We start from the raw sequence: 24,605 nt of genomic DNA, 5'->3' as shown, positions 1-24,605 counted from the left end.
GGACATAATATGGGAGAACATGCGGTGAAGCAATGCTCCCAAATACTCTGATATAGGTAAATGTCTCCTCCCCAAACCATTTGGCTACTGGCAAGATATCCACTTCGGCCTTTTTAGAAAACCTAGGGGTGGTTCTATTGTATATTTCTTTATGGATGGGTAGCATGACTGCTTGACAAATTTTGTAAAAATGGGGGTGAAACTGAGATTCACACAAAGTCTTATGGAACACATGGATAGGAAGCAGGTTTTGAATAGTCCATTTCCATCCCATAATGGGAAATTTAGAACCAAAATAGATTGTATCCATTACAAAAGCAGTCATAAAAAAAGGGGGATAAACCCTTAAAGAGGGACTTCTTTTTTTTCCTATATTCCTTAATGTTCTTTGTTAAATTATCTGACAAAATTTGAGCCTAGTTCATTATCGTTGCATTCACGACTGCATTTATTAATGGGAGCCATTTCGGGGAAAACTTGGTGCTATCGGGTTTACCGAACAATCTACATAACATTGCTGCTGCGAAACTAGAAGGGGGAGAAATGGATGTTGTAGAGTACATACCCGTTTTAACCCGTTTGAGCTTGCCTTCGTTCGCTGTCCAGGTTTGGGTGACGTCTGCTTGGTCTTCATTCTCCTTGGAAAATTGCTCAAGGAACTGTTTATTGTAGAGCTTTTGCGGCTCTGGTAACTGATACATGATTCGTAGGTTGTCTACTGAAAAAGACCCCATGACCTCTTCCTGTGATTCCTGAATGTTCTATCTGCAATGTCTGCCTCATCAATTACCCACTTGACCATGTCAGTATATGAGATTATATTTGGTCGTGCAGCTATGCGGTGCATGAAAGATCATGCTGTCTCGAAATAAGAGGCATCAGATGACTCTTGGGAATTTGTTGTGGCCTTTAATTTTCCCCTTCTAACAAGTTGTACATAGCCTCCCAGGTTGTAGTTCCTTCGTTGTGTCGTTTCTGCTACACATAGTATTGGAAAAAAGAGGATTCATTTCTGATTTCTCAGACGCAACTGCCTTTCCCTTCTATCCCATTGTTTTCGACAATGCTCCCTGTAGATTTTTCCTGAAACGGAGCAAAGCGGAAGTTATTGGATAAACACAAGTAAGAATGACAATGAGAATGAATGATATAGATAACCTGAAAATGTGACAAGAAAATAGTTTTAATGAAACACAGATGAAAATATATTGTATCGCGTGGAGTCTTTTTTTTTCGTCAATGCCATTAAGCTATATTAAATAGCCACTAATAGTTCCTTATCGCTGCTTTTATTTCTCATTAATGCATCGCATCGCAAAACGAGAAGGATGGCTTTGAAGGTGGCGACTTAAGTTGCGAGAATGTCGATTTTGCGATTACGATGTAATGTCGCAAATTGCATTTTGCATGTTTGATTGTTCGCTTTCTTAAAGTTCCTTAAGTTCTTGCAAGATGCGAGATGTGAGATGCGGGATGAGCGGCGTGTTGTTTATTATTTAAAGCTATTTACCTTACAAAGCGCTTTTCATCACGCGACGAACTTAATCATCATTTTATGATATTGGGTTCTATCGGGTCTGGGATTTTATTGCATTTCGCAACATCGCGCAGTTCGTAAGATTCCAGACTTTTCTTAAGTGTTTCAATGCAATGCGATAAGATTGACCATCTCATCGCAATATCACATTTCGCACATTTCAACATATTTCATGAGAGTGCACCCTTCGTGAATGACGATATGCGATACATGCTTTATTTTAATAGGAAATGTCTTAGGTTTTATTTTTAAATGAAAAGCCTAATGATATCTAAGTTAAGCGCGATGATTCTTTTGATTGCTTTTCACGATTTTTGCTTGTTAATAAGGCGTTTGACACACTTGGTCCAACGGTATGCGAAAAGGTGAGGATTGCTAGCTTTTAAAGGGTTTTGACTTGATATCTTGCTTTATTCCAAAAAACTTAAAAGAAAGTGCCTAAGTGCTAAATTTCTTTTTTGAAGGATTTTATCATGGGTCTCCATTTATTAATAGAATATTATTTATTATACCAATAAATGGAGGGGTTGTTGAATAGAACAACAATTGGCGATTCGCTGGAAGAACGAATTATCTCTGACAAATTTTTGAAATTTCTAAAAACTTCCAAAATAAAGGTAGTTCAGAAAAATAAAAATACATGAAATACAAGATAAGTAACATTTTTCTGAAAAAAATAAAATAAAATTGGTGGCCAAAATTGACAATGCCATTCATTGGTTGTAACTTTAACTGAACAAGCTAGCTCGTGATGAGACCCCTTGTCTTTTGATTAACATAATCTCAAGCCATTACCCTATTTTGGTATGAAGTATTAGTAATGTCAGCTTGTTACTTCCCTATGATCATGGTAAGTCAGCTCTTGATGAGACCTCTTATCCTTTAAGTTTAAGCATATTTTAGAATTACACTTAAAAAGTGAAGGCTCACTAGATGGGGAGAGTAAAAGTTTTTTGGATGAAAATTATAGAGTTAAAGATGCTTCCCTGTAGAGAGTCTTTGCTTTGTTATAGATATTTTTCTTAACTGATGGTAGAACAAAAGTTCTTTTACAAAGTTGAGTTTTACCAAATGACAACTAATTTTGGTAGAGGACAAGCAATTTCAGAGAGATAGAACTTAGCTTATGTCTCAAATGTAAAAATCATCTTCTTAACAATCTCTACTTATACAAGCGAAAAGTCAAAATATAAAAGAGACTATTTACAAAGGCCAAAATTAAATGCTACTTCAACTTTTATTTTCCTAAAAAGTAAAGGCAATAATATACAATGAATAGAAGAGATTATCTTCTATGAAAAATATTCTTTTAGAATCTGCCTATTAATAGGCAGAGAATCTCTCTTGCTTGATAAATTTTGCAAAAAAAAAGTTGATGGGCCTATTTGTTTGACAATTTGAAACGGGCCAAGTCACATTCTTTGGAATTTGGTATGCTTACCTTTTTCCTTGTGTGTTTTATCCCATTTCAATGCCAGGTCTCTAAGCTGAAAGGATTTTGAGCTTACAGAATTTGCATCAAATGAAGATTTGACTAATTGTTGATGATGTGCATGTGTTATTTTGGATTTTTCCCATTCTTCTTCGAGCTTAAGGTTTAGTGATTGTCTTACTTGCATAGAAGAGGAAGGGGTTTCTTCAATATAATGTCTGTTAGTGCTGGCACCATCTTTTGTGTTGAGGTTGTTAAGCACCTCAAAGTCATCCATTGATTGTATGGTTTCACTAAACACTGCTAGTATGCTTCCCAACTCAGCTTGCTTTGCTGTTTGATCACCTCCTTTTTCTGCGCTGCCTGCCTCCACTGCTTCTCTAGCTGTTTGAAATTTGGAAGAAATCCTGGTATACATTCTGTAACCAGGTTGGCGCCATGCAGATTTTCGTTGATGTCTTCAATTATGTTGTTTGATGCTGTCATTGTTATTGATGTTGCCCTTTTTGCTTGCATTAACCGAGAATCCAAATCTGTGAAAAATATGTCTTTTTGAGATTCCTCAAATCTGTGAAAAAGATGTCTTTGTGAGATTCCTCCAGCTTCGACAGATCAACCTTTCTCCCATCCTCTGATTCTTGCCAGGTGATAAAGTTAGAAATCCTTTTATGGATTTCATCATACTCAAGTATCATGTCAACAACTTGGTTTGTTAGCTTATCATTGGTTTCGCAGTAAGGACTTATCTGTGAAATCTTCTAGCAAAGTACTTCCTTCTACTGCATTAGTTGGGAGTTAAGACTAAGCGCTTCCTTGATGAACTCATCGATTTGCGGATTATCCTTAAACCTATCTATTATAGCTTGTATCTGCGCATATCTTTCTGCTAGGCTAGCCTGATGTTGTATTTTAATTTGTTCAAATTCCTGCTGGAGCTAGGCTACTTGTAATTCTACTTGTTGATTGGAATTTTACTGAGCTAGTTGTTGTTCTAACAACATAATTCATTGTTCTTTTTCCTTAAGCAGCATTTGGACCTTTATCGCTTTGTCAATAGTTTTTGTGGCATAGGCTCCTACGTATTGCAACAATTTTGTGAGATTTTCAAATGGGTCCATGGGCGAGTCCTTCCAAACGATGTCCATTGGTTCATTTTCGGAAGTTGTAACAATTATAACATCCAAATTTATTTTCTTCCTTTGTCTCTTGACTACAGATTGTGGGTGGGACTATAAAATACATCTAGTGGAGGTATTTCTTCAACTCTCAAAACAATTTCTGAAGTGGGCGTAACATGAATGATTTCAACATTTTGAGTGTCCTTAACTCCTTCCTCTGTCATTTCCAGATTTGACTTGTGCTGGGTTTGCTTAGGAGTCTGTATCTCATATGTTTGCTCAGGGTTTGAATCTGTGTGAAGCTTCTTGTTGAACTGTTCCCATTCTTGTTCCAAGTCAATAATTGGGCTCTTGCCCCACTGAGTTGATGCAGAGACAATTTTTGTTTCTTTCTTTGTTGAAGTTTGCTCGACTGTTTCCTTTGTAGTTCCAGTTGTGTCATTTTCAGACTCATTATTTGTATGTCCTCCTCCATTTTGAGATTGCTGCTCTGAGTGCTCTGACTCATGCATAGTTCTCTCTTGGGTTTCTTCTTTATAGTGTTCTTTGGCGCTGTCATCCAAGCTTACGCTGGGAGTTGGCTCCCTTATTGGTTATATCTGCAATAGGTCCAATGGGACCTTCAATAATTTTTTCTCCCTATACACATGGAAATATCTAAGATCATTTGGTGTAAAAAGTGTTGATGCAAAATGCAACAATTGTGAGTATGTTTTTGCCTGTAGGAAGAGGTCATCAAAGGGGTCCCCTTCGTGGGTGAATGGTTTTACTTTCACCATAGTAGTAAAATTCTTAACAGTGTCGTTTGGGTCATACTGCCTTCCCGGAAATGTAGCTAATTTCATATATTTAATAATCTTTGCTTCTTTTCATGCATGTCCAAAATCATGTAGCGCAAATGCACCACATTGTAATGGAAATGTAGGCCAAATGGCCTTCTTTTTCTCTTTCAGTCCTCTGCTTAATCCACCTTCCCCTGTAGTTTGGTAGGCTATTTATTTGGCCAATAATTTGTTAGGGACATAATATGGGAGAACATGCGGTGAAGCAACGCTCCCAAATACTCTGATATAGGTAAATTTCTCCTTCCCAAACCATCTGGCTACTAGAAAGATATCCATTTTGGTCTCTTTAGAAAACCTAGGGGTGGTTCTATTGTATATTTCTTTATGGATGGGTAGCATGACTCCTTGACAAATTTTGTAAAAATGGGGGTGAAACTGAGATTCCCACAAAGTCTTATGGTACACATGGATAGGAAGCGGGTCTTGAACAGTCCACTTCCATCCCATAATGGAAAATTTAGAACTAAAACAGATTGAATCCATTACAAAAGAACTCATAAAAAACGGGGGATAAACCCTTAAAGAGGGACTTCTTTTTCTCCTATATTCCATAATGGCCTTTGCTAAATTATCTGACAAAATTTGAGCCCAGTTCATTATCATTGCATTCACGGCTGCATCTATTAATGGGAGCCATTCCGGGGAAAACTTGGTGCTATTGGGTTTACCGAACAATCTACATAGCATTGCTGCTGCGAAACTAGAAGGGGGAGAAATGGATGTCGTAGAGTACATACCTGTTTTATCCCATTTGAGCTTGCCTTCATTTGTTGTCCAGGTTTGGGTGACGTCTACTGGGTCTTCATTCTCCTTGGAAAATTGCTCAAGGAACTATTTATTGTAGAGCTTCTGTGGCTCTGGTAACTGGTACATGATTCGTAGGTTGTCTGCTGAAAAAGACCCCATGACCTCTTGCCTGTGATTCCTGAATGTTCGGTTTGCAATGTCTACCTCATCAATTACCCACTTGACCATGTCAGTATATGGGATTATCTTTGGTTGCGCAGCTATGCGATGTAGGAAAGAGCATGCCGTCTCGAAATAGGAGGCATTAGATGACTCCTGGGAATATTCTGTGGCCTTGGGTTCTCTCCTTCTAACAAGTTGTACATAGCCTCCCAGGGTGTAGTTTCTTTGTCTTTGCTACACGTAGTATCGGAGAAAAGAGGAATCATTTCTGATTTCTAGGACGCAACTACTTTTCCCTTCTTTCCCATTGTTTCCAACAATGCTCTTTGTAGATTTTTCCTTAAATGGAGCAAAGCGGAAGTTATTGGATAAACATAAGTAAGAATGAATGATACAGATAACCCGAAAAGACGACAAGAAAGGAGTTTTAATGAAATGCAGATGAAAAGATATTGTATCATGTCGAGCCGTTTTTTTTCTTTTCATAAATGGCATTAACCTATATTAAATAGCTACTAATAGTTCCTTATCGTTGCTTTTATTGCTCATTAATGTATCACATCACAAAACGAGAAGGATGGCTTTGAAGGTGGCGGACTTAAGTTGTGAGAATGTCGATTTTGTGATTGCGATGCAATTCACAAATCGCATTTCGCATTTTTGATTGTGCGCTTTCTTAAAGGTCCTTAAGTTCCTCTGGGATGCCAGATGCGGGATAAGCAGTGTCTTCTTTATTATTTAAAGCTATTTACCTTATAAAGCGCTTTTCATCACGCGATAGACTTAATCATCATTTTATGATATTGGGTTCTATCGGGTTCGGGATTTTATCGCATTTCGCAACATCGCGCAGTCCATAAGATTTTAGACCTTTCTTAAGTGTTCTGATGCGATGCGATAAGATTCATCGTTTCATTGCAATATCACATTTCACATGTTTCAACATGCTTCATGAGAGTGCACTGCGATACGAGATTCATTTTAATAGGAAACACCTTAGGTCTTATTTTTAAATGAAAGGCCTAATGATATCTAAGTTAAGCGCGATGATTCTTTTGATCGCTTTTTGCGAGTTTTGCTTATTAATAAGGCTTTTGACACACTTGGTCCACCGGTATGCGAAAAGGCGAGGATTGCTAGCTTTCAAAGGGTTTGACTTGATATCTTGTTTTATTCCAAAAAGCTTTAAAAAAAGTGTCTAAGTGCTAAATTTCCTTTTTTAAGGATTTTATCATGGGTCCCCATGTATTAATAGAATATTATCTATTATACCAATAAATGGGGGGGGGGGGTTGTTGAATATCACAATAGGTTCACAAACTCTGGAGATTGATGACTGCTACTTACACATTATTTGTACTAGGTAGATCCACCACAGAGCCTAACCTCAAGAGTGTTAAGAGAATTGAGCTTGTGACCTCTCAATAGCAAAGGTGTTTTAACAACAGGGACTTGACTAATTGTGCTAATTCTCGACTAAAAAACAGAACATATTGATATTTAGATATATTTAACATATTTAAATGATCATAATAGTAAGATGTTCAACAAATTTTGTGTGATTGTGCATGACTGAAGCCAATCTAGATGCATCTTAATCCCGAACTTATCAAGCATCGATAGTGATCAAATCTATCAAGGTGAAAAGCTTTTCTCAAGTTTTCCACTCAAAAAAAAGTTTTCACCTCAAGGTATTTGATCCCTCTCGACACTTGATAAATCCAGAGTTAAGATAAATCTAAGCTGATAGATATAATGGATAACACATACATGATTAAATCATAAATCATATGGATAAAAATACATAAAGACATAATAAAATAGGATAAAAGTACATAAAGATATAATAGAATATGATAAAAGTACATACAGATATAATAAAATAGAATCGTCATAATTAATGCTGCACTTCAAATGTAATATTTCAAAAAAATATAATAAATGGAATAGATTGAACATAATTTTAAATATATATATATATATATATATATATATATATAATATTAATTTGATTTTAATAAAAAATTATATTTCATAAATTATGAACCTATATTTTGTATATAAATACTAGTTTTCATTTTGAAATGTTTTTTAATTAATCACATTCAATTAAGCGTATATATAAATTTTTTTGGCAAATATTTTCAATTATTAATAATATTAAATGTTATTCCTTGATGGGGTGTCGCTACTTAACCTTGATATGTCATTTATTAAGCCTTCAAAATGCGAAATATGGGTGGACATTTGGTGTTTAACGCACATGGCGTGGAACATTGATCGAGGTGGGTTTCAAGCTATGTATCCAATATTCCTTCATGTCAAATTCATGCATGTGGGGTGAAAAAGAACACTTGTGAGATAAATGGAGGTGAGGTATGCCACCCACCCCCATGATTTTGGTTTCACGGTCATGTGCATCGAGGTTTTACTAGGAGCGTATGCTATCTCTACCATGCGGTGTTGATTTTGGTGGTAATTCAAGGAGTTTCCACCTCTTCTCTGTTATTCATGGTGGATCAAGTGGGGAACCAATCAAGTGGGGAACCAATGTATTTTGTGTTGTTCTTGCACTCTATAGAGTAAGGGCTGGTTTTGGAATTAGTGATTGTTCAGTCAAATTCACATATGGTGGAGTTCGAGTTCTCAGGTATCTTGTATCCTTGTTCTATGTTGGTTTATGACAACTGATATTTTGATCACTTTTCAATTTGTTTATGAGTCTTAGACCTTGTTGCTTCAATGAGTGCAATTATGTTTCATAAGTTGGTTTCCAAGTAATTATTGTTTATATCTTTCACCTTGGTCTCGCTTATTGGTCCCTGGGGTGTCCATTTGTAGTCTTGGTCCTTTGTTGTGTTGTTGCCAAGGTTAGAGTTTTGGTTGTTATAAGTTTGGGGCCACGTTAGGGAAAATTGGGTATTACCTCCTCTTTTGTCCCCACAAGCTATTACTTAGGTTATGTCTTTGCGTCTTGAGCTCCTATGTCAGTGGTTGACTTTTGTCTTGTGGCCTCTATTTTGGACTTTTATTATACCTGCCTTTCTTATAATCAATTTATGGTAAAAACACTTTGACTTTTAAAATTTTTGAAACAATCTATAAGGTTTTTTAAAGTTTTCCAAAAATATTATATTAATTTTATTAAATTTTTGAAATTAGGAAATACTATTTTTTAATTAGTTAAAACTATTGACTACACTAATTTTATGGGGGTTTAAAATGAATTGTTAGTTATAAAAATTATATTAAAAAATAAAAATTCTAAAAAAAACTTTGTGATTGCCAGTGTCCTCATAATCAATGCTTAAGTACTTCATAATAATTTTCATCCATTAATAAAGTACTTTTTAATAATTTTCTTGCATTAAAATATATTTGTTGGGACGATTACCAAACTGACAGAAACAAATAATTGAATTGAGTGATAGAGACAGGTGTCACGAAATGTCCCGAGATTCCTTTTCCTTAATAAATTATTACCATGAACACATAGACCACATTAAAGTGTTAATTTCTAAATCTATTTTATTTCTGGAAAAAGCGCATGACATCAAATAAATGGAAAGCTCGAGTGTAATATTCACCAACTAATATAGTTCCATGCAAGCATTTTTAGACAAATGTCCAATATGTTTTAGCCCAAAAGTGGTATACATGTATGCTATATTGTTTTATTGGTCACTTTACAGAGTAAATAAATGGAACATTACCTTTTCACCCATTATTTATGTCACACGAACTCTTCATCTCATTTTGATGGATATAAACTTGTTTTATTCTTATGCAAAAGCCAAAATTCTTGGCTAAAAAATATTGCAGATTTTTCATTTTGCCTTGTACATTTATATTTTTTTGTAAGCTTGGCACAACCTTTTTCATTCATTTTCATAAAAAAATAGGCAAGTTACATCCATATCCATATGTTTAGGTGGCCTCGACCTGCCTATTGGGAAACTAGGCCTGTTGACCACTTTATCGCATTATAAGCCATCCAAAAACAAAATAGTTTGAGACTCTCTATCATAGCTATATATGTCTGATTATCCTTAATTCTCCTAGTGACTAGATAACTAGAACATAATTTCAAATTCTGCAGAGACTTCATTTATACAGAGAAAAAATAAAAAGCTAAACTATGTAAATCATGCTACTATTCATTGGACAAGTCCACGGGTGTAGGGTCTTTCGCACTAAAACCTGGAAATTCCGACCGAGGGAGACACGGAACATGCTTCTCTATGCCGCTGAGGTAGACATTATTTTGCTGAATATGGAATCGTATGAGCTGGAATTCCTTATGAATTTCCTGGAGTTCGGGATCAGTGTTGGAAGGAACAATTGAAGGAGTTTCCAAGGCTCTAGCCACAATATTCTTCATCAACGAGTAAAGATAAACATTCTATTTGTATTGAGAGGACAAACCTCTGGAATGTCCAAGGTCCGGCACCAGGTCTCACCATTTCTCCACATTCAAATCCATTCTTGTTGTCTGGTGGTTTAAATCTGCTTCCCACCTAGAGATTAACTATCGGATCTGAGGTTGCGTACCGCTCTGATAGCTCTGAGAAGCTTCTCAAATAAGTCTACAGGTGGATTTACGACTCTGTCCCCTAACTAGACGTAGCTCAGGTTGGTTGCCTCCCCTCCTCCGACCAACACTCTGATTCCTCCTGTGACCTCCCCTTGTAGAGGTGTCTTTGCCAGAGGAAGGACACACCATACTGCAACTCTGCCAACCACGAAGGTGAAAGGAAAGCTTGAAATGAAATACCAAGACCTTTAGCTCGAAGCGACATACTAGTGTGGGGTGTTGATGCAAACGCTGATAATTCAAACTCACAGTGTTCATCCATAGGGAAGAGGGTAAGGTTGTCTGCACTTGGATGGAAGACCTCTGGAGGTACCTTTGCATGCGACCCAAATATTGCAATTAGACATGTAACAATACCAATAAAAATACCTCCAAACAAACTTGAGCTAATAACATAAAACCTTGATAAGGAGATGTCTCGTCGACCTCTCCAATCACCATTAATGTCTACCATGCGCGTTGCCACCTTGCAACTGAAGGCGAGTGTGTGAGGGACGTAAAACAACCACCACTGTCCTTTCTCATTGAACTTTTGCCCATGGCACAAATCCTAATAGTGCCCAGTTGTCTTCTCGCACCCCGATCAAGGAGCCTCGTACATTTATATTAAAATAATATTGTAATTGAATTTTTTTATATTTTAATAACTTGTTTAATCTTGTTAATAGGAAAAACTCTTTTACATTTAATTATAAATTTAAGTAATTGAAATATATCATTTTAATAAATTTTAATCAAAATTTAAATAAATTTTATTGAAAAACATACATATATATATATATATATATATATATATATATATATATATATATATTATATATATATATATATATATATATATATTGAAAATGCAACAAGAAAATCTAGTTCTAACTTTTCCTTGGTCAAACTAGATTAAAATTCAAATTTCTATTTCAACAAAATACTTGGAGGTAGTTAACTGAGGTGACATGGCACTTGCTACTCAGTTAACTCAATTAATTCGAGTTGGGGAAGCTTGAGTCCATTTTAGCATGATTGATTGCTAATTTGTAGCAATCTATTTTAGTTAATTTGAGTTATTGTCAATTTAACTAGTTCCAATCGTCAAAAGAAATAATGGAGGTCAAGTTATGGAAGTGAAACTTCAACCACACTCAGTGATCAACCATTTAACTGATCAATCATCGCAAAATAATTGTTGCATGCAGAGAATTCAAGTTACCCAATTGATATGGAGATTCCAAGGCTGTGTACTATCAGTTGTATCATATTCCAATGTGTACAGGGGGCGTATGAAGTCTGATCCAGATGGATATTGATGGATACTCGCCTATTCCACCTAGACCTCCATTTGGTTTCCTCTATTTCCTTGTTTATTTCATCATTTACTATTTTTAGCAGTTTTTCAGGTCCTGAACTTTTGGAGCAGTTTTGACCCCCTAAACGATGTTTTTTTGAGATCTGCATCAGGCCCCCAACTTTAGGTAGGGACTTGCTGCAATTTTTGTAGTACTCAGAGTGACATTTCCAATAAGGTATCGTACACGCCAAACGAAGATATTATGACCAAGTTACGAACCTAGGAAGTTGGCTGCCCAACTAACCCCAACGGGGCCCACAAACTCTTAGCATTACATCTCATGGGGTTAGGCTTTTGATTGTTTAGGGTTTTCCCTTATTGTTCAATAATAAATAGGCCCTTGAGCCTCATTGTAACACAGTTCAAAGGCATGTAATTGCCATATCTCTTTTCAGAGATAAGCTACCATGGCCCGAGCTAGTTTATTTCCATTCTGTTTATAAGCATATTTCAGTATTTTGATATTAATGAATTGAAGAGTTATTTATACTGCATTTCTGTATTTATGGTTATATTTGTAATTTGTTGTGTTCTTGCTTAAGTTCGAATGAGTGGTATTAGAGCGGTCTGCTCTTTCTTTGTTTTTCTTTGCATGTCTCCAACGAAGTTAGGGTATAAGGAGTTAGGGATTGAACTGGTTGAACTTTTAAAAGACCAGGTTCGCAAACCCTGACGACCTCCTATGGCAGAAGAAAAGAAAGACAAGGGGGTAGGAGATCCTTTCAAAATATTGCTCGAGGAAGGTCTCGAGCGACAAAGGAACGCAATGATGGATAACTTTGCCCAGATCCTCTGGCTGCTACCCACTGGCGATGCATCTTCATCCAGAAGCCACTCTGGAGGCACCACTCCTTTTAAGGTACAAGTTAACTATGATATTCCCATATTTGAGGACTAGATAGATGCAAACACCATAGATATGGTTGAATATGTTGGAATGATATTTTTTAGTTCATGACTTTTCCAATCGGGAAAATATTACTTTTTCACTTCTCAAAGTCGCCCCACATGACAATGATTAATGGGAAACCTACTGTGAAAAAAAGGACGAGAGAGAATCCTCATAGTTTTCAACCGCACCCTCTTGGGATTCTTTCTGAGACACCTTCAAGGAACAATATTACCCTGTCAGGAGCTATGAAGATAAATACATAAAGTGGACCACGCTACGACAGGGAAGGGACCAATATGTGTCGGAGTTCACAAATGCTTTCCATACCCTCCGCACGAAGTTGGGTATCAAGGATTCTGAGTGGAATTTGATGCTCAAGTACCACGGATGTCTACACAAGTACATCTATGACGAGATGGAGTTCCTGGACATCTCCTCACTCGACACGGCATACGATACACTGTCAATATTGAGCTTGGGAGGGAATGCTTCAACCTACCTACTGGATGAATTTCTTTTTCCACTAGTCTTGGATCAGTGGATTGTTTTCACTGCCCTCTTTTATTGATTCCCGCTTTACTTATTATATCTTACCTACGGGGTTGGGTAGGTTATAATCGATAGGCCTCCCACCTGCCTGCCTTAGGAATATAACAGAAAAGCTTAACGTGTAGGAAGAACAACGCCTATCTGGTGTGGCACTACTAAAAACAGTAACAACAAAGGTTACAAGGGTGTCCAGCCAAGTGACGCCACTTGTCATTTTTGCATGTATTCTTCCACAGCCACATGTTTACCTGCAAAACTCTAATGTCAATCTAAGGAAGGGCTTAAGGGCTTGCTTATGGTTTAAACAGAAGAAACGAGACTTTGGATTTGTGAATTCGAAGCAACGAAAAGGCGCCCCCAAACCACAGAGAAAATACCAAAGCCAATGCGGGGTGTCCTAGGACAACCCGCCGAAGCTGCAAGAAAAGAACAACACCATGAAGACAAAGAAGGACACGGGAAAATGGTGTGAGTTCCATAAGAGCTCCACTCACAACACAAGTGAGTGTCGGACCACGCAGTCACTGGTGGCTAAGTTGAAGGCTTCCAATTCAGACGCATGTTTTGACTCTGAGTCAGAACCCGACGAGGGGAATGCCAAAGGGAAGTAGATCATTGACGCGGAGCCCAGTGCCACCATGGCCACCACCAAGATTCAGAAGAATGAGCTTGAAGATCAAGAGGAGGGGGAACGCGTCTTCCACTCACAGATGTGGGTGAAGGGTTCTTCGTTGCAGTTCATTGTCGACAGCGAGAGCTAAAAGAACCTCATTTCAATAGAGGTCATGAAGCGGTTGGGCATAACAGCGACAACACATCCAGAGTCGTACACCATTGGGTGGCTTCACCAATGATGAGATCTCCGCGTTAGCCAGTAGTGCCGCCTGTGCTACAACATCAAGACCTTCACGGATAAGGTATTGTGTGATGTTGCTCCTTTTGAATTTTGTGATGTATTATTAGGACAACCATACTTGTGGAAGCGACATGTTGTATATGAGTGTAGACCTCGCTCTGTGATTATTACTTTGGGCAATAAGTTGTATAGGATACCAGAGGTAGCCCTGCTTGCCTCCATCTCTTTGATCACTGCAAAGAAATGCAGCAAGATCATTTTCTAGACCAGGAAATTAGTTTTCCTTATGATTCACCCTCAGGGAAAGAAGAAGGTTGTGTCCAAGACTTCCAGATAGGGCGCCTCCGCATAACAACAGTAGATGGACAAGGTCGTGGAGGAGTACAGGGACATTTCCGCCTCACCTACAGGGGTACCTCTGCATTGTCAGGTCAAGCACTCCATCAATCTGACCCCAAGCCGCTACCTAATGGACCAATTTATCGACGCTCTGTTCTGGAGAACAATGAGATCGAGAGGCAGATTCAGGAATTGTTACAGAAATGGCACATTAGACCAAGCTCATCACCCTGTGGGAGCCCGATTGTATTGGTACAGAAAAAGGACGAGATGTGAAGACTCTATATTGATTATCGGGCGTTGAACAAGATCACTGTCCGGAATAGGTACCCAATTCCACGGATTGATGACTTTCTGGACCAGCTCAAGGGGGCCAAATATTTCAGCAAGATTGATTTGAAGTTTGGTTATCACCAGGTGCCTATTGAACCCTCTGATGTGTGGAAGACTTCCTTCAAATCCAAGGAGGGCCTTTTCGAATGGTTGGCCATGCCTTTCGGGTTGACGAATTCCCCCACAACCTTCATGAGATTGATGGACGACATATTGTGACCCTTCACCAATGCATTTGTGGTGGTGTATTTAGATGACATATTGATCTTCAACCAGATTTGGGAATAACACCTCCACCATATTCGACAAGTCCTTCAAACCCTGCGAGAACACAAGCTATGTGCCAATTTGGAGAAATTCACTTTTGGCATGACCTTGGTTCAATATCTGGGGTACATCATTGATGAGAAGCGTGTGCATGTGGACCCAACCAAGACACAAGTCATCCAGGATTGGCCAGCTGCAACCACTCTAATAGAGCTCCGCAACTTTCTGGGTCTTGCCAATTTCTACCGCAGGTTCGTGTTGGGGTTCTATCATATCACTTGGTCTTTAAGTCAAGTCACAAAGGGCATAGTGAAAGCAAAGTTATTTTGGTCTAAAACCTAACAGAAGGCATTTTACGACTTGAAGCATTGCCTCTGCTCTACACCAGTGCTCACATTACTGGACTTGCAGCAACCATTTGAGATTGAGACAGACGCCTTCAACTATGTTATTGGTGCAGTTCTTACTCAACAGGGGCATCCCATGGCTTACCACAGTGAGACACTTTCAAACACATTATGAAAGTATCCCACTTATGACAAAAAAATGTATTCCATTGTGCAAGATTGTCGTCAATGGAAGCATTACATTCTGGGGAAGGAAATTGTCATCCACACAGACCACTGACTCCTGTAGTTCATACAAACACAAGGGAAGTTATAGAATGACCGCCATTAGAAATGGTCCACCTACCTACAACACTTCCATTTGAACATTAAGTACAAGAAGGGAAACATCAATAATGTTATAGACTGCCTTAGTCGATCACCAGTCATGGTGTTGATTATTGTGCTCGATTCCTGTGGGCATGAGATTTCCGGGTGGCTGCATTTTTACTAGAGCAATCCAGAATTAAAAAACACATACCAAAAAATCCTTGAAGGGAAGCAGGTTCCAAATTTTCACCTTCAGGATGCACTGTTATGCCACCTGGGACACATATGTGTTCCTTCAAGCGAGCGTGCCAAGACTATTTGGGAGATGCACTATAGTTAGGTCGCTGGACATTTCAGAGTAGAGAAAATAGTGACAATACTGCAGAAGTATTTTTATTGGCTAAAACTTCGTCAAGATGTTGGGAAGTACATTAAATACTGCACCGCTTGCACCATTTCCAAACCAACCATCAAGAAACAAGGCTTATATACCACTCTACCTACTCCTAGTCAACCTTAGGAAGCTATCTCCATGGATTACGTGTTGGGCCTTCCTTCTACTAAGGAGGACAACGACTACATTTTCATGGTCGTCGACAGATTCTCTAAGATGGCCATTATGGTGACATGCAAGAAGAGTATCACAACAAAGTCCACTACTAAGCTCTTCTTTGAGTAAGTATGGGTACACTTTGGGATCCCACAATCCATTATCTCAGATCAGGACAACAAATTCCTAAGTGCATTTTGGTCAAGTCTCTAGTCGATGTTAGATACCAAACTTACTAAGTCCACAATGTTCCACTCCCAAACGGATGGGCAAATAGAGGTCGTCAACAAGATGATCGTACACATTCTGCATTTGTACAACTTGAAGCATCCACGCATATGGGATGAAAGCCTCCCTTATGTTCAACATAGCTACAACAGAGCTCTCCATAGCTCAACGAGCCATAACCCCTTTCAGGTAGGGCTACGATTTCAACGATTATGTCCCATTGATGTGGCCATACCATTTGTAGCTACTCGGGCAGATTCGGCTCACGTCCAGTCTGAAGCCGACAGGGCTAACAACTTCATTGAGCACATTCAACACATTCGCAAGCAGGTCCATGATATATTGGACAGAGCCAATGCTAAGTACAAGCAGCGCCATGATCAGCATTGAGTGCTGCACAAGTTCCAGGTGGGCGAAAAAGTTTGGCTACATTTACAGAAGGAGCACCTCGCTGGAACCCACTGCAAGCTTTGCCCTCTCTGATATGGGCCATACACCATCACCAAGGCTGTAGGGGACAATGCCTTCGAGTTCAACATCCCACCATTCCTTGGTCTCCACCCAATGTTCAATGTTGACCTTCTTCGGCCATACTTTCCACCATTATTGGACACATCCGACATCGCAGAACAACTCACACCAACAGAGCTCAACCCAGGCTGCATGGAACGGGCCACAACTGATCAAATCATGGACACGCAGATCAAGAACACTCGCCAACAAAGGATCCGACTATATCGAGTTGTCAAAGCACGCCAACTCCTTCACCAGGGACCAGGTTCAACAGAAATTTCCTCACATCATGGACTTGGCTCTGCACGCAATGGGGGCCATTGCTTCCTAAGGGGGGACGACTGATCCAGGTGGATATTGGTGGCCACCCACCTATTCCACCTATACCTCCAGTTGGTTTCCTTTGTTTCCTTGTTTATTTCAGAATTTATTATTTTCAATAGTTTTTCGAGTCTTGAACTTACGGAGTAGTTTTGACCCCCTAAACGACATTTTTTTTAGGTCCGCAACAAGCCTGTAGCCATAGGCTAGGGCCTGGCACAAATCTTGTAGTACTCAGAGAGACCTTTCCAACAAGGTATCGTACGCCAAATGAAGATAATATGACCAAGATACAACCTCAAGAAGTTGGTTGCCCAAATAACCCCAATGGGGCCCACAAACTCTTGGCGTTACATCTCCTAGGGTTAGGGTTTTGGTTGTTTAGGGTTTTTTACTTGTTGTTCAATAATAAATAGGCCCTTGAGCCTCATTGTAACATAGTTCAGAGGCATGTGGCCGCCACATCTCTTCTCAGAGATAAGCTACCATCGCTCAAGCTAGTTTATTTCCATTATGTTTATAAGCATATTTCAATATTTTGATATTAATGAATCGAAGTGTTATTTTTACTGCATTTCTGTATTTATGGTTATATTTGTAAATTTTTGTGTTCCTGTTTAAGTTTTGATCACAGTCAAAGGAAGACCCAAGGCAATTGCGTAATTCTAGAGTGTGAAATTCCTAAAAAGTAGGGGCAATTTCCCAAGGGAACAATGCAAGGAAATAGGAACTTGGAGGGCTTGAAAATTGGCTAAGTGTTGGCCACAGTCAGTGAGTTAGGCAGAGGGATATAATATACACTTGCAGGGTGTTTTCAAGCTTGAGAAATAATATGTATTTCTTCTCTATTATCTTATTAATACAATATAGATAGTAAGGGGTTTTGAGCAGTTCCTTTCCCCTAGATAAATATCTGTGCATGTGTGATGTTTCCTTTTGCATGTCTATGATTCTTGCTTTGGATGGTGAATCAACTTCCACAAATCAGTAGAGTAGCTTCAAGTCTTGTGATTTAGAAAATTTTATTAGAAATATTGAATTTACACATTATTTTCTACATGGTATCGAATCTAGAATCACTGTAGAGCAGAGGTTTTGAAGGTGTCATTGCAGGAGATTCGAATTTGCAGATCGGTGTTGCAGGTTTTCTTTAGGACTGAGAAGATGGATTTCAATGGGCTAAGTCTTGAGTATTCCCTTAAGGGAAGCTCAAATTATGTTGCATGGAAGGACCACATGGAGGCAATACTAGAGGATAATGGGTTGACAAAATTCACTAATAATTATATTCCGAAACTAGTAGCATTTGATGCAAAGGATCTAACAAAATGGAAGAAGTGTGTTTCTAAGGCAAGGAGGATCATATTGGAGGGAGTACGAGACAATATTGTCTCAAATCTCCATGGGAAAGAAAATTCGTATGCAATGTGGCAAGAACTGACATATTTGTTCCAAAATAGTAGTGACCACAGGACGCTGGAAATCAAGGAAAAGCTTTGAAATATCAAGATGCAGAGAAACAAGACCATTCCACAGTACTTGATTTGGTGAGTCTAGCCCTTCTAGGCCTTCCCAATAGCTAGCACAACTACCAAGATTCGGTGAATGGGAGGGAGAAACTACCAAATTAGGAACGCCTATGGTCTGATTTGGTACAAGAGGAAATAAGGCCGAACACCAGAGACGGGACCTCAATTAAGGGCGAGGATGAGGAGAAGGATGGAAAGGAAAATAAAGTGAAAGGGAAGAAATCCCAATCCAAAGTAGAATCGAGTCAAGGAGGCAAGAAGAAAGACTTGTCTAGAATCAGGTGCTTTCACTGTCATGAATTCAGGTAGTGTGCCACAAAGTGTCCACATAAGAAGACAAGTAAGAAGACCACTGGAGGACCAGTGGGTGAATATTTGGATTCCCAGTTCGATATTGATTTTACTCTCATTGCATGCATGACCATCACAATGATGTGAAGCATTTGGTATCTCGACAATGATGCCTCGTTCCATATGATGGGGAATAAAGATTTTTTCAATGATTTGGAGGAGAAGGATCTCCATATGCACATCGAGATGGGCGATGATGGAAGGTACAACAAGATAAATATTGGTGCAGTTACCTTTCATAGGGAGTTGGGCTCCCCTCTCAGGCTCAAGGATGCGATGTTTTTTTTGGGTCTAAAGAAGAATCTTGTCTTTGTTGCAGTTTGGGAAGACCGTGGCTACGATGTGATTTTCAGCAAAGGAAACACATTTTTGAGACACAACCATGAGACAGGTGAAGTAGATCAGGGTTCATGTGAAGAACCTCTACAAGTTAGATGTGGAGGATTGTGTTGCATTGAGCACAAAGGTGGATAAGGTGCAAAGTCGTGATTTCGACGAACTTTAGCATAAAATACTTGGCCATTTTCATCATGGCACTTTGAAGATCATGCAACAGATTACCACATGTCTCCCCAAAGGAGCACTGTAGACTTAGGACACATGCAAAGGGTGTACCTTAGGGAAGTACACAAAATCCACTTTCCATGATCAGGACAACAGAGCACATGCAGTGCTTGAAAGGATCCACTTTGATTTTTGTCGACCTTTCTCGATAACCTCCACTGCCAAGCATAAGTATTTTTTCATCTTTATTTATGACTACTCACGGAAGTGCTGGATATTCTTCATGTAGAAGAAGGATGAGACTTTCTCCAACTTCTTAGAGTTCAAGGCACTAGTGGAGAAAGAAACAGGCAAGAAGGTGAAGGCTCTCAGGAGAAATAATGGAGGTGAGTACGTGCCGAATGAGTTTAAAAAATTCTTTGCAAAAGAAGGAACTAAATGAGATTTGACAACACCCCACAACCCACAACAGAATGGGGTGGATGGGAGGAAGAACTGAAGCATAGTGGGAGTAGCACGAACGATGTTTGATGACCAAAGCCTACCTCTGCACTTGTGGGCTAAAGCATGCAACACAACGGTCTATTTTCAGAACAAGTGTCCTCATCGGATTCTTGGCATGATCACACCAGAGGAGGATTTCTTGGGGAGGAATCTAGATGTGTCACACTTCAGGATCTTTGGAGCCTTTGTCTATTTCCATGTCTCCAAGGAATCAAGGAAGAATTTAGATCTGACAATAGAGTTATGGGTATTTTTGGGTTACACAGAAACTCCCCACAACTACCGTGTGTATTTTCCATCCCTAAGAATGAAATTTGTGTGACAAGATGTCAAATTTGATGAACATAAAGCCATGAAATACTCTCTTGAGAGAGAGCTTTAGATCCTACCAGAGGAGGAGTTTTTAGCTCTGAAGGAGGAGCCTCAAGATGTTGTGGAGCAACCACAAGTTGACGAGCAAAGACTGGAGATAATCACTCAAGTAGAATCATTAAAAGAAGGTAGGAATATAACCATAGAAACTGAGAGATTTGTGCAGGATGTGAGGGAGAATGTGGATGCTCCTTCAAATTAGCACAGGAAGAGAAGGTCACCAGATCGGTACACTATCTACATGGCTCTTATCACTGAGCTAGTAGAGATCGAGCCATCCTCTTTCGAGGAAGCAATAGAGAAAAAAGTATGGGTTGATGCAATGGTGGAGGAGTATGAATCCTTTTTGAAGAAAAGTGTTTGGGAAGTGGTCCCAAGGCAAACAAACAAATCATTTATGGGTTTGAGATGGATATTCAACATGAAGCAGGCAACATATAGAAGCATAGAAATGTACAAGGCCATATTTGTGGCCAAGGGGTACTTTCAGGTGGAGGGGATTGACTATGAGAAGATATTTTCTCCTGTAAGGTACTCATCCATTAGATCAATCCTTGCTTTGGCTACACAAATGGGGTGGAAGATCCACCAGATGGATGTGAAAACAACTTTCCTCAATGGATTTATTGAGGAGGAGGTGTATATCGAGCAACCAGAAGGCTTCAAGACTTTTGATCGGAAGTCTCATGTGCGAAGATTAAAACGAGTGTTTTATGGTCTCAAGCAAGCACTTCGAGATTGGTACACCAAGATCGATAATTATCTCACCGGTTTAGGCTTCACCAAAAGTGAAGCAAATGCAAACCTCTATCATATTTTCGTAGAAGGTAAATTTTTGGTTATTGGTTTATATGTTGATGACTTGATCCTTATTGGTGATGAGTAGCTGATGAGATTTTTCAAGGAGGACCTTGTGAGAGAGTTCAAGATGAAGGACATGTGTCTCATGCACTACTTCCTTGGATTGGAAGTATAACAAAGTGATGGGGAACCGTTTTTCTCTCAGGGCAAGTATGCCAACGAGATACTTCAGAGGTTTCGCATGGACATATGCAAACCCATGGAGACTCCTCTGGCGACCAACTGGAGTAAAGAGGATGCAACTTCAGGTGAGGAAGTGGATGCCATTGTTTACCGATAGTTGGTGGGTTCACTCATGTATCTTGTGAACACCAGAACATACATGTGTTATGCAGTCAACCAACTGATTCAAGCTATGGTTAGGACAACCAAACTGTTTTGGAGGGAAGCTAAACATGTTCTGCGGTACCTCAAAGGCACTACCCAGTTTGGACTATGGTACAAAAAGACAGAGGGAGTGAAGTTGTGTGGCTTCATTGATGCAGATTGGGCGGCAAGTCCATCAAACTAGAATAGTACATCAGGTGGAATTTTCAGTGTTGAGTCCACAATAGTTCCTTGGTATAGCAGGACGCAGAGATCAATGGCACTCAACTCAGTGTAAGCAAACTACATGGTTGCATGTCAAACAACATGTGAGGCGATCAGGATGAGAAAGATACTTGTTGGCTTGTTTGGTCAAATGATGGATCGTACTGTGATATACTGTGATAATAAGAGTTGTATCAAACTCTCTGAAAATCCTTTTTTTTCATGATCGATCCAAGCATATTAATATCTAGTATCACCATCTACAATATTGTGTGCAGAGACAAATTATGTTGTTGCAGTACATTCCGACAGAGGAACAAGATGCAGATATTTTGACAAAGGCCTTGTCAAGAGGGAAGTTTGAGTTCCACATGTGCATGATAGGTGCGGTTGATAATCCCTTTCTTGCTGAAAGGGAGTGTTGAAAATGCAATAAGAAAATCTAGTTTTGACAATTTCTATTTTAGCAGAATACTTGGAGGTAGTTAACTGAGGTGACATGGTACTTTTCACTTAGTTAACTCAGTTAATTCGAGTTGGGGAAACTTGAGTCTATTTTAGTATGAATGATTGCTAATTTGTAGCAATTTATTTCAGTTAATTTAAGTTATTGTCAGTTTAACTAGTTCTAATTGTCAAAAGAACTAGTGGAGGTCAAGTTGTGGAAATGGAACTTCAACCACACTCAGTGATCAACCAATTAACTGATCAATCAACCCAAAATAATTGTTGCATGGAGAGAATTCGAGTTACCCATTTGAAATGGAGATTCCAAGGCAGTGTAATATTAGTTTTAGCATATTCCAATGTGTATATGTGGTGCATGCAGTCAGAAGAAGTCCTAACACAATTGTGCAATTCTAGAGTGTGAAATTTCTAAAAAAGGGGCAATTTCCCAAGGGAACAATGCAAGGAAATAGGAAGGTGGAGGGCTTGAAAATTAGCTAAGTATTGGCCAGAGTCAGTTAGTCAAATAGAGGGATAGACTAGACACTTGCAAGGTGTGCTCAAGCTTGAGCAAGCATATGTATATCTTCTCTATTCTCTGATTAATGCAAGATATATAATGAGAAGTTGATTTCCCCTAGATAAAGCTTTGTGTATGTGTGATGTTTCCTTTTGCACGTTTATGATTATTATTTTGGATGGTGAATTAACTTCCACATATCAGTAGAGTAGCTTCAAGTCTTGTGATTTAGCAAATTTCATGAACAATATTGAATCTACACATTTATTTCTACATTATTTATATTATATTACAATAATAAATACACTGTTTAAATCTATGGCTACACAGATTTATAATGCAAATTTATTAATATCTTTATACACAAAAGTGTAAATGGATTTTTATGTTATAAAATTTTTATAAATATTTGTTAGACCTACAACTTTACATTTAATAATTTTAAAAACTTTTAAAACAAAATGTGATCAATAATTTAACAATAATAAAGAAAATCCAAATGTCAGTGAATATACAAGTAAGAAAGATATTTGTGGTAGGGAGAGAAGCACCGAGACAAACTGGAGTGTGGGATAACTAGATGGAAAAAGAAGAGATGGAGGAAACAAGCGGAGGGTCGAAGAATGTCAAAGACTCGCTAGCATGCAACGACAAAGCCATCCATGCCACTCACCAAATGGAAGGTAAGAATAAAAAGAACTCTCATGGAAATTCATAGGAAGAAGTTGAGGGCAAGTAGTAGAATAAGCTAGGATAGATGACATTGTCGAGAGTGAGGATGCTATTAAGAGCATAATAAAAAATTAGCGTTGCACCTAATGAAAGTATGTGAGCAATCTAACCTCAATGCACTTGCACATGGAAGGAGGATTCAAAAGCACCATTATATATGTACAAGCTCGATATACTACCATGTTGATGTTACTATTTAAAATGGTTATTAGGAATGATGACCACATTGTTCTCATGCTTTACATGAAGCAACAGTGTCATGTCCTCTCAACCTACATCTCATCCTTGTTCAACCCATACAAGAAGGGGTCGTTTGGAACATGATTTCAGTAATAAATATTATATTTTTTATTTCACTCCTTTTATATGATTTTTAACTAAACATTTAAATCCTTAAAAATTTTCAACAATTTACATAACTTTTTTATATCCAAAACAAATCCACCCCTTGTGTAATTTTTTTTTTTCATACAAGCACTAAAAAACATAATTGCATTAAGAGGTGCTCGACAAACCAGTATGGGTAGTTGTTGAGGTGTAATATAAGTATGTCAACATTTTTTAAATGTCGACAAAAATATATATTAAAAAAATGTCAGCTTCATATATTTTAATTAATATTTATAGTAAAACATCTATAAATGTAAAAATAAAATGCAAAATGTGAAATGTATGGCGCAAAGTTGCCAATTTGATCACAAAAAATTGACTTGTCTAGAATGTAAAGTTAATAGATTATTGTTTCTTTAACACACTGTTTATTTATATATTATTATTGGTATAATAATCAATAACATTGACTATTATTATTCCAATATATTATAATAATAATAATTTCCATTATAGACCTTACATATATTATAGATACACAGACTGACAATTTTCCATCATATGGATGGAGGGAGGAGAGAGAGGGAAAAAGAGAGAGACGTAGAGTCTAGGGGGTGAGGCGTGGATAGAGAGAGAGAGAGAG

This window comes from Pinus tabuliformis, chromosome 7, assembly GCF_031772625.1.
Source record: "Pinus tabuliformis cultivar Carrire ecotype Pingquan chromosome 7, CPIR1, whole genome shotgun sequence".
NCBI lineage: Eukaryota > Viridiplantae > Streptophyta > Pinopsida > Pinales > Pinaceae > Pinus > Pinus tabuliformis.
The sequence above is the reverse complement of the archived record's forward strand: the minus strand, read 5'-3'. Positions refer to the sequence as shown.